We start from the raw sequence: 12,830 nt of genomic DNA on the forward strand, positions 1-12,830 counted from the left end.
TATCATTAATTCAGTAAAGTAGCAGGATACAAAATCAACATATAGAAGTTAGTGGAATTTCTATATACTAACAACAAAATTCCTGAAAAAAAAAAAAAAAGAAAATCATCCCACTCACAATAGATTCAGAAACAAACAAAATACTTAGGAATGAATTTAATCTAGAGGCTGAAAGATCTGTACAATGAAAAGTACAGGATTTTGATATAAGAAATCAAAGATAACAAACAAATGGAAAGGTATCCTATGTTCATGGACTGGAAGAATTAACATCATTAAAATGTCCATATTACTCCAAACCATCTATAGATTCAATGTAATTCCTATCAAAATCCCAATGTTATTTTTAACAGAAATCAAAATCAATACTAAAATTTGTACAAAATCTTAAAGACCCCAAACAGCAAAAGCACTTGAGAAAGAACAAACCTAAAGGCATCACACTTCCTGGTTTCAAACTACATATCAAAGCTACAGTAATTAAAACAGTACAGTACTGGCATAAAAGCAGACACACAGAACAATGAAACAGAACACAGAGTCAGATTTAAACACCTGCATGTCCACTAATATTTGACAACGGAGCCAGGAACACACAATGGGGAAAAGATGGTTTCTTCAACAAATGCTGTTGGCTATCCTTGGTAACCACATGCAGAAAAATAAAATTGGACCTCTATCTTACACCATTCATAAAAGTTAACTCAAAATAGATTAAACACATAGAAATAAGACTTGAAACATAAAACTTCTAAAAGAAAACATAAGAGAGAAGCTCCTTGACGTTGGTCTTGGAAACATTTTTGGGTAGAAGATTGAAAGCACAAGCAACAAAGCAAAAATCAACAAGTAGGACCAAATCGAACTAAAAATCTTCTGGACAACAAAGCAACAATCAACAAAATTAAAAGGCAACCTACAGAATGGGATAAAATATTTGCACACCACATATAAAATAAGGGGTTATGTAAAGAATTTATGCAACAACAAAAAATATGATTTAAAAAATGGGCAGAGAAATTAAATACACATTTTCCCAAAGAAGATATCTAAATAGCCAACAGGTACATTAAAAGATGTTTAACATCATCATCAAGCAATGCAAATCAAAACCACAATGCAGTACCACCTCACATTCATTGGCATATTTATCATCAAGAAGAGAAGAAAGAAGCATTGGCAAGGATGTGGAAAAAAGTAACCCTTATACACTGTTGGTGGAATGTAAAGTGATATAGCCACTATGGAATAAAGTATGGAGGTTATTCAAAAAATTGAAAATAAAACTACCATAGGATCTAGCAATCCCAGCTTTGTGTATATATCCAAGGAAATGAAAGCAGGATATCAAAGAGATATCTGCATTTCCATGTTACCTGCAGCATTACTTACAATAGCCAAAACATGGAAACAACCTAAGTGTCCATTAATGGATCACTGGAAAAAGAAGATGTGGTATGTATACACAAAGAAAACCATTCAGCCATGAGAAAGAAAGAAATCCTGCTATTTACAACAACATAGATGGACACTGAAGGAATATGCTAAGTGAAACACGTCAAAGAAAGACAAATACTATATGCTATGACTTCTACATGGAGTCTAGAAAAGCAAACTTGTACAAAGTAAATGGTGGTTACTAGTGACTGGGGATAGAGGAATTAGGGAGAAGTTCTTTAAAGGTATAAACGTGCAACCAGTAGATAAATCCTGGAGCTCCACAGCAGAGATGGTAACTATAATCAACGATACTGTATTAGAAACTTCAAAGTTGCTGAGACACCAGATTTTAATGGTGCTCCCCCAAAAAGGAAATGATAATAAAGGATGTGATAGAGGTATTAGCTAATGCTATGGTGGTAATCCTATTTCACAGTGTAAATATCAGATCAACATATTTTATACCTCAAACATGCACGATGCTTTATGAGAATTATACCTCAACTAAAAAAATATATTTACAGGGCAGAGGCCACTGTGCAGACCTGAGTTCACTCCCTTGGGTGTATGCTTTGCTCTGCTTTCTCTGCCAACCAAGTCTGATAAACCCAGTATGGCCGAGATTGAGAAATTCGAGAAATCAAATTGAAGACGACAGAAATGCAAGAGAAAAATCCACTGCCTTCAAAATAAACGATTGAACAAGAGAAGCAATCAGACAAACCATAATGAGGTGTGCACCGCCAGTATGCACTGTGCACTCCACAAGCATTGCCCTCTCATTTTACTTCTTTTAGCTGTTTAACTTTGTAAGATGCAGAGGTTGGATCAAGTTTAAACAACTGTGCTGCCCCTTTTTACATCAAAGACTCAAGAGCTACTGACAACAAAGGCTGTGCCTGCCTCTTCCACCTGCCTGTTTGGCATGTTGGTGAAGGAAGAAGCTGGCTGGGACCTCAGTGAAATGAAGAATTAAAAAACCAAGCTGGTCCAAGGTGTCCTGCAGGCTGTAAAATGCAGTTTAATCAGGATTCCATTTTGTTTTGTTCAGATGATTTCAATGATTGGAATACACAATTTCTAACATGCAGATATAAAGTTTTAAAACTGGAAAAAATATTTACTTATCCAACATATATCTTACTCCTATAATCCAGTGTCTCCTTGATCATATACACTGAAGATTTAAAAATCATTTCCAGAGCTCTAGTACTCTTACAATTAAGTCTTGAGCTTCATTCTCAGCTTTTCTACCCACAAGTCTTTGTAAATATTGGCCAAATAGTCTTCTCTTTCATATTTGCCTTAAGTTAGTAGTTAATCAACTCTGGCATTTCATTATATGTTTTTTTTTTCTCAAATACATCTAGGGATTCTCAGCAAAATCCATCTAATTGCATGTTTTTATAATTCATAGTTCTCAATAACTTCCTTAGTCGTTGAGATATGACACATAGCAGTGTATTTCCTTCCACCAATATTCCATCCTGATGCACCCATAATGAACATTTTAAAGATTGTGGCATCTATTCAAATTCTTCCTACCTCCAATGATGGAACCCTTGTTACCAGTTGGCCCCAGCTGATCCAATTCCAAAATTCTATTATAGAGTCTGCTTCCATGGACCTTTCCACTGGCACCATACCTGTTAGGTTGGCTTCACTGGAACAGACTCTGAGGCAGGAATCTGTTTGCCAGAAGTGTATTGGGGGGGGGGGGTGCAGAGGAGCAGCCCTTGTGAGGGACTGAAAGCAGGATTAGCAGATGGGAGAGATGAGGCAACTATAACTCAGTTCCAACAGGAGCTTCCTCTGGTTCTGTGTGGAGCCCTGGAGCTAAGATGACCTTTCAGAGTTGTCCTAAATTCAGGTTAAGGGCTGAGTCTTTGCATCTTCACATTGACAGTCACTGGAATTGGATTACTCCAAGAAAGGACATAACCTTCCTTGGGTAAGACTTTCCTTCCACTGGGGGAGATGCCTGGGGAGACACTCAACTGTGAGTGATCGGCAGACAATAAAGAGTCCCAGCGGTGGAGGGAAGGATTGTCTCAGTTTTGAAGGTGAGAATATGGGGTTGCATCACAGGATCCACTTCACTTTCCTAATGGACCAAAGGATAAAGGGGAAAGGGAGAGTTATACAATCATCACACAGGAAAGCAGGAAAACAGGCTCACTCTGAAGTTATAAGATTAAAAGGCTTCATTCAATGCTCATTTGAGATTGAAGATCAGATTGCCAAAGTGAGACCAGTGGCTCAAATAAGGGTTTAAGATAGGCAATGGGGTTTCACCAAGGTTCGAGTTTTGCTAGCGTGGAATGAATGAAAGAGAAACAGGCAAGGGAGTCGGGGTAATTGTAGAGGAATGCTAATGATGACTCAAGGAATCTCACAGGATAAGGAGTACATGCAGTAGGGAAATAGGGGAGATACTTTGGGGAAAATGGTGAGACCAGGAAGTACTTGCTAGAGTGTGACAATTATGAACATTTTCTGTCTTCTAATTTTGAATTCACCATTTCTCCCAAATTTCCACGCATTTTCTTTCTGCATTCATTTCTATTTTATGCACCAGCAAATTAAGAATGAATGAAGTCAAACTTTTTCAGTGTATACCAATTTCTCTAGACAAATATTAACATAAGTAAAGAATATTATATTTTAATTTTCCCTGCCCTAAGTTCAGTGGGAGATTTCCAATCACAAATGAAATCTGTAGAAAGAACTTATATTGGAATCTTCGAAGTTTAAAGACAATAAATTAAGACTTTTTTATGATCCTTTGTTAAGTGTACTGAGAAAAATATTTACATGAAAATATATCTCTGTTGCTATAAATACCATTTCATTTTTAATTGGATAACTTGATATTGATTGTATTTAGTATACATTATCCACTTTTTATGTTATGACATGGTAACTTATAATTTATACTGCTTTTGTAGTGTTTGTGGAAATTTCCTGTGGAAACCTGTAATCCACAGGTTATTTCCACATTATAATTCTGCTGTCATTGCTAACCTCTTTTTCTGTAGAGAAATCATTTTTGTTTTTTGTTTTTTGTTTTTTTAGCCTATGACTCGAAATGTCAGCTATAAGCAAGACAAAGGTTGTTTTCATGAAACTCTTACCATTCAATGCCTCTAGAAACTTCATACAAGAATAGCATTAATTTTTCATGAAAAACTAAAAGCAACTCTGCTTGTTCATTCAAGATTTGGGGCTTTCAGGAAACCATGATTCACAACACTGGTTTCTCTAATTAGGGAAGCAATAGGAAGAACACATAAATGTGCATATTTTTATTGAATCGTGTATGTATGTAACATTTCTATGCAGTTTCTAGTTCTTACAAGTTGAGGCAATGAGCTGGTAATCAGTTTTAATGGAAGAATAATGTTTAGCATCTGGTCTTTGACCTCTTATTCTTTCTGAACATTTTCACCTCCTGAACTGGTTACAGTTGACCCTTAACCAATGCAGGTGTTAGTGGCTCCAACCCCCCATAGAGTCGAAAATCCACGCATAACTTGTGACTCCTCAAAAACTTTACTAATAGCTTACTGTGACCAAAGACTTATTGATAACATAAACTGTCAATTAACACATATTCTGTGTATATATGCTGTATTCTTACAGTAAAGTAAGCTAGAGAAAAGAAAGTGTTACCAAGAAAATCATAAAGAAGAGAAAATACCTTTATAGCACTCTAAAAAAAATCTACATAATAGTGGACCCATGTAGTTCACACCTAAGTTTCTCAAGGGTCAACTGCGCAGGTCATGAAGCATGAATCCACAGATGAATAATTAGTATATGATAAGCCTTAGAAATAGTTTGATCTCTCATATAATACACAGTCTACAGGATTTCTATAGTACAAATATTTTGTCACTAAAGATGGGACCGTTTTAATGTATAGAACCCCTAAGTGCTTTAATTAACCAGGAAAACAAGGTTAATACCAGTTCAGCTTTGTTCATTCTATGCCTACAATAGATTTGTAGTAAGAGATTAATCAAAGTTTAAAGTTCATCCATTAGTCACTGTGTTTCTCTATGTGTTTCCATATGTCTGCAAAGTTGCTTCCTTTCAACTACTTTTCCTACTAACCTCATTTCCTTGCATAAAGGCTATAGGGGAAAAAAAAAACTGAGATAAGCTTTTGATCAAAATGTACAGCTGTTGAAGAAACTGAAGTTGATTACTCCTAAGGGTGAAGAATCACATTTTTTCTAGCCATAAATGGACAAAAATCATCCCCACCCGCTTCTCTGATCTAGTGCTTTGAATTTTTAATGATGGCAACTAAATAATAAAAGTTCCCAAAGGTAGCAAACACACAGTAGCATGCTGGAGGGTCTCTTTAGGCAGATGTGGAGACAAAACACCTGTGAAATATATTTTTCTTTAATACTATGGAAGATATGACCTTTAAAATGTCAACAAAAGCACATCTTTAGCTACATACTGAGAAATAGAGGGTAGTGTTTACATTGCAAATGCTTCTATTCGCATAAGCAGGAAAAAGTGGGAAAGTCCAGGGTTACCATGACTGGTTACATAAGGTTAAGAATAGTGATTACTTTTAACCATTTCAACATGCTCGTTCGTACATCTATTTGTTGCATAGTTCTGGTCTGGAGAATGATCAACTTGTGGGAGAAAGTAAAGCAAGGGATGATAAACAAAGGCTAATGGAAATGACTTAAAATTATAAACTCAAGAATATTAGATAACTGGATATAAAAGTGTGAAATAAAGGGTTTGAATGGTACCTTTTAGGAATAAATATGACTCAAAGACATTTTAACACATTAAAATCAAAAGAAATACATTTTAAAAGCAAAACCTCTTACTATATTTAAAATTACAATGATACCTTAAGGGAAATGTTCTGACTTTCAAACCCTTGACTTTCAAATAACCTGTACTTTCATATATTAAACTTTGATGTCTAAAATTTTCACATTTATATAAAGGGTTGTTTTTCATACATCACTTGATCAAATATTTTCAACTTGCCTGCCAAACTCTGATGTTGAGGAAAGATTCAGGTCTCATCCAAATCAAAAGATGGCATTTGTCAATTTCCAATGTGCCCAAGGGGCTGTGTCTAGTGTAAGCACCTCTGTATCCTGTACTGGCTGCTATGTGAACCATAATTTTCTATCATGGTTTTAATATAGTTCTGACTCTTCCATATAGAATTACCCTCATGAAATACATCTATAGGTTATTCTTCCGATAGTCAGCGGTTTTTTTTTTCATAAATGCAGTCAGAAAACCACCTCTACATAGGAAAATAAACCCAAGCTAACTTGATTCATCCTATTATTTATCTTAATAAAGCCATTTCAGGAAATTATTTGTAAACTTCATTAAAAGATTTTCAGTAGAATACGAATCACAATTATTTCCTATACCATGACCTTCTTTTCCTGACTCAATCAGCCTATCATTCATCTGCGCAGTTATGTAATAATATCCATAGAATACACAGAATACCTGTACTGATACTAATAGATGGTACATGATATTTTTAAAAATCACAACTTTCTGCTTGAAGCACTAATAAAAACAATGTTTGGCAATTGGTTTCAATTAACAATATTCTTCTTTTGAAATTGATTAATTTTATTTTTTAACGTTTATTTATTATTGAGAGACAGAGAGAGACAGAGCATGAGCATGGGAGGGGCTGGAACTCACAAACCGCAAGATCATAACCTGAGCTGAAATCATACTCTTAACTGACTAAGCCACCCAGGCGCCCCTGGAATAGATTAATTTTAAAGAATTTTTAATGTTAACACCTCCTCCAGTGTTTCAGAAAGGAAATAGATTTTTTTTTTAATTTATTTATTTTTATTTTTGGGACAGAGAGAGACAGAGCATGAACAGGGGAGGGGCAGAGAGAGAGGGAGACACAGACTCGGAAACAGGCTCCAGGCTCCGAGCCGTCAGCCCAGAGCCTGACGCGGGGCTCGAACTCACGGACCGCGAGATCGTGACCTGGCTGAAGTCGGACGCTTAACCGACTGCGCCACCCAGGCGCCCCCGAAAGGAAATAGATTTTTATAAAATAGTTCTTTATTATTCTGTTACCTTATTTAGGATGGCTTTGACTCTAAGAACTTTCATTCTTTTCTTCTAGTGTTGAATTCATTTTTTCCCTCTGTCTCTTCTGCCCATAATTTCACTTCAAATACAGAATTGGCATTCTCCAAACCCTTTATAAAATATGGATGTTCTATCAAACAGCACAAATTCCCAGCAACTTGGTGAATTTAATCTGCAATGCTGGATGCCAGAGAAACCAATAATGGGAAATAAGAGTTAATCAACTGTGCCTTGAGCTTTTTGGGAGAAGTTCTACATCTATTTTATTGGTAGGAATTGAGGAGAGGCACAACCAGTTGAGGAAAGAGAAAGAGAAATGGGGAGAGAAGTTTCTATATTATGGCTTCCTTCTAAATAAATAACATTAATGATCTAATGTTTGGCCAGTTGATTTGAACCCTGGCTTTGCCAATTCCTAGCTGTGTGACTTGGGACAATTTACCTAAACATTCTATGCCTTAGTTACTACATCCATGAAATGGTGCTGAAATTAGTAACACTGACCTCACAGAGTTGTTCTAAAAATTAGAGTTAATGCTGTAGCCATTTAGGATAGTGTCTGACACATAAGTGCACAATAAATATTAAAGATTATTACCGTTTTGTGTGTAAAGTCGTGTGGAATTACCACCTATCAATGTCCATGTCAGAAAAGAAGGGACTTTAAGGTCATCTATCATAACCACCCAGCCATGCTTGAATCTTTCCCACAACATTCCTGTCAAGCAATCATTTAATCTCTGCCTCCACCTTTTGTTTTATCCATTTTTCATATACTTCTGAGTTTCATTATCTCAGTCCCTTCTTAGCCTCAGTCCACCTGTGAATACCCCTTTAGAAGGTGAGCCTAGAATAAGACAAAAATGCTTTGCTATGAAATATAAAATAACTAACTACTGAGTTCAGTGTTCTAGATACTGTTTCCTTTTTTTTTTTATTTGTGCAGCTTAAGATAAATTATACTCGGGAGCTATAGCACACCATTGATTCCATTCTGCTTTCAATAAATTTTGTCACTTTGACAACTTTTCAACAACTATGTGATGGACAATACGCCAAGCAGTAGGATTGCAAGTCACTGTCCTTCTGTAAGGAACCCAGTCTGGTATATTAACCACCTAGAAACTCTGTGGTAGGAACTGAGGTAGAAGTCTGATGAGGAAATCATTAGAGGCATAAAAGTCTATCTTTTTCATTAATGTCATTAAGACATAATCTCACCAAATTGATATTCATTATTTTGAGGGACAAATACAAAAGCTGCCTATATTTTGAGTTAATAATTGTGCATGTACTTAAATGTGATCCATTTATTTTTTCCAGGTTGGCAGAAACTCATCTGTTCATTTGATATGCTATTTCTAATATTTATAAGGTTTAATGTTATCTCTGCCTTCACTCAAGTAATTGATAAAAATACAAACTATTGCAAGGTAGACTCAAGTCTTGCTCCCTTACATACAATTTTTCATTCTGAAGCCAGAGTGATATTTTTTGACAATAGTCTATATCTTTATATAATAGGATATGATAGGAATTTTATATCTTTCCTAGGACTTGGGTCTAAAGACAAGGTACTTAAACTTCAGAGATTCACTGCTACCATCTGGAGCTAGTCAATGTCCTGTAGATGCTAGAACTCACCAATCTACCAACGTTCCACCATGTTCCAGGCAATAGAGAGGATAGAGAAGTGGGATGGTTGTCAGCCTTGTGGATGAAATGTGCAACATTGTGAGAAGTTATTCTCTTCCTTCTTCAAGAAGGATGCAATAAATAGTTTCCCCTTCAAGTCAACTGAGTGAGGGAGTCTAAGAAAAATCATTCCTTTAGAGGAAGAAAGTGGTATCTCATTCTCCTGCTAGATGTTGCTGATATGCAGAACTTATAGATCTACCCAAAAGGCACCATAAGAATTCAATGTAATGAGTTCATAGGTGAACATTCTGAGAGCCTAAGAGAATGGTGGATTGTGTTAGTGAAGAGGAGAGGGATGCTTATTTAACAAAAGATCTCTGAATTTTGGGGCACAAATCAAAACAGTCTCAAAAAGCCTTCTAGTCTAGAGATCCCTGAAGGCAGGTGGGATATCTTTAGTGGTTCATACTAATCCTCTTTTTAAAAAAATCCACTTTATCCTTGTTTTTCCTTGCCTCGGGTGATATACAAAGAGGGTTTGTCATTTTTGCGTCTCTCTCCTAGCCCAGTGAATGGTGGTGGGCTGAAGTAACATATCTATACAGGCAACTACAAAGCCAGGTGATTATTATGCCCATTTTGGAGAAGGGATGGGGTATATATAGCTGAGGAGGACAAAGGGACACATGGGATAACTCTTTAGGAAGAGGAGGTTTGGGGCTAGAAAGAACAAAAACAAAATTTCGCGCATATCCAAGGAACACAAGCACACCAACTCAGAGACTACAGTATAATCAGGGCCACCAACAGTACACAGACACTGACTGAACCAGAGGAAGACCTTGCACTATTTGTCACCGCGTAAGGAGGCATCTCTCATCTGGTATCTCTACCTTGGAACACAAAGGCACTTATGCCTAGAAAACAGACAAGAAGCCAGGACTTTGAAGTCTGACCACACCCACTTTCCTCTACTTTAAACAGCAGTAAACACATTAGTAACCATCTCTTGGAAAGAGGTAAGATTAGTTTCAACTGAATATAAGACCAAATTTTGATACAACAAGTCTAAGAATTAAATACTGACATTATAGTCTCCTAATCAACCAAAGTGACAAGATAATTACAGAATCAGAAAAGAAAAAAAAGTGTTGAAGATCCAGGCATCTAGTAGGTGAGAGAAAGGAACAGTACTAAAAGAAATAAAAACAACATACCTAAGACTTACACATCAGCACTTAACGAATGGATTTTATCTAAACGCTCAGAAATGGCTGTCTCTACAAAAGAATTATGGTCACAGAGCCCTGGCCATGGGGGTGAGTATATATTAGGATTTTTTGAAAGAAAACTAACAAGTAGTCAAGTCACAGTATGTACATAATTCCAGAGCACTCATTATCGTATAGATTAGTCTAAACCTTGGAGGGCTTACACTGTAAGCAACATTCCAGTAGAAAACGCCTGTTGCCCCCATATTTATAGGGACCTTGGAAGACAATTTACGCCTCCCTCTTTGTAGCAATGGCAACACTGTAGCTGCCCAGGGAGGTGGCTTTATTAGAACGGGGAGCCTTGGGAGCTCAGGGCTGTCATCAGACAATTCTATCCAGGAGTTAACTCAAAGCTCCTGAGCCAAATCCCTGCCTAATTCTCAAAAGGACATGGGAACCTTGAAACTGTGAGCCCCCCAGGCCATCAGATCTGTCAAAGTCTTTGCCCTCAGGTATTTGCATTCTATTGCTATGCTCTATCTGTTTTCTCTGATCTGCTATTCTGGTAACCTGCCCTAAAAAGAAATGAGGTTAGTTGACATGAATTGCACTTAGTCTGACCATGCTAGGTCTTAATGATTAGGCCTTCCTCTCCTAGGTGCTCACAAATCATCCACTTAATAATTGGATTTACAATCATTTTGAGAATTGATGTCAAGGTCATAGACATGCAGTTTACATAAGGTACCTGCTTTCCCTTTTGGAGAATCAGAACAGCCAACTCGCAGACCCTCTCCTGTTTGCCGCAGCTCATGCAGAGCCCTTGCCAGTGATCTCCCTGGCGAAATGTCTCAGTGCCCTAGCCAGTCCTTGTCTGAGCCTGGAGAACAAAACTAATTTAAAGTTGCTAAGGGGTTTTCTTCTAAACTTTTCACCCATCTGAATTCAAATTAATTTTCCCCAATGTATTCAAATGTTTTTGTCAGAAATTCATTTTATAAAGAAGAGAGTAAAATCAATGCATTGATATTCCTTTGTTGAATGAGAGTGATTGTACATCTTACATAATCTGCTGATGCAATGAGGCTTGATGCTACTGAATTATGAAACCTTATGCTCTGCTTCTGCATGAAATGTTGCTAATAAATGTCCCCTTATTACTTAGCTTTGAGAGATCTAACTCATCCTTTAGGCCCCTGCTGAGGCATATGCAATGTTTAACTTTTTCGTCCTAGTGTGTGTGTGTGTGTATATATATATATACATATAGATATAGATATATAGATATAGATATAGATATCTACACACATATATATACATGTGTCTGTGTGTGTGTGTATGTGTGTGTGTGTGTGTGCGTGTGTGTATATATATATACGTATATATATATATATATATATACGTATATATATATACATATATATATGTCAAGTTAGATTTCTAAAATCCGGTTTCAATAGGTGGAAACAAGTCTTAGAAATATTTGTGGCAGGGCACCTGGGTGGTTCAGTTGATTGAGTTCCCGACTCTTAATTTCAGCTGAGATCATAATATCAGGGTCATGGGATCAAGCTCCGTGTCAGGCTCCACACTGAGCATGGAGTCTGCTTCAGAATCTCTCTTTCTCCTTCTGTTCCTCTCCCCCCCTCTTGCTCTCTCTCTCTAAATTAAAAGAAAACAAAACAAGAAGAAGAAGAAATATTGGTGGTAAGACAAGCAACGTCTCAGAATCAACTTTTTAAAAAATTGTTTAAATTTGTTTCATTTTTCTTCTAACTCCTCTAAGTATCTCATATTTTCACAACCAAGAGACTGCCTTTAATATAGGTAGGCAACTTTAACTCTATTAAGTGAACTAGTATATTTCATCAACAAGCAAAGGCCCTATCGTGTGGGAAAAATTTTAAAATATATTTTAATTAAAATTGTAGGGGTGTCTGGGTGGCTCAGTCAGTTAAGCACCCAACTCTTTTTTTACTTTTTTAAATTTGTTTTTAATGTTTATTTTTGAGGGAAAAAAAGACAGAGAATGAGCAGGGAAGGGCCAGCGAGAGGAAGACACAGAATCCAGAGCAGGCTCCAGGCTCTGAGCTATCAGCACAGAGCCTGATACAGAGCTTGAACTCACAAACGATGAGTTCATGACCTGAGCCAAAGTCAGATGATTGACTGAGCCACCCAGGTGCCCTATGTTCCCAACTCTTGATATCACCTCAGGTCTTGATCTCAGGGTTGTGAATCCAAGCCCTCCATGCCCAGCATAGAGCCTACTTAAAAAATATAAATAAATAAATAAATAAATAAATAAATAGTAAAACCCCCTTTTTTTTATTTGTAACTCTCATTCTTAGATTTTCTTTACTGTGTACCATAGTTTGTTTGTTTTTACTTATTCTTATGATTCATGCAGGT

This window comes from Neofelis nebulosa, chromosome 3 (assembly GCF_028018385.1).
Source record: "Neofelis nebulosa isolate mNeoNeb1 chromosome 3, mNeoNeb1.pri, whole genome shotgun sequence".
NCBI lineage: Eukaryota > Metazoa > Chordata > Mammalia > Carnivora > Felidae > Neofelis > Neofelis nebulosa.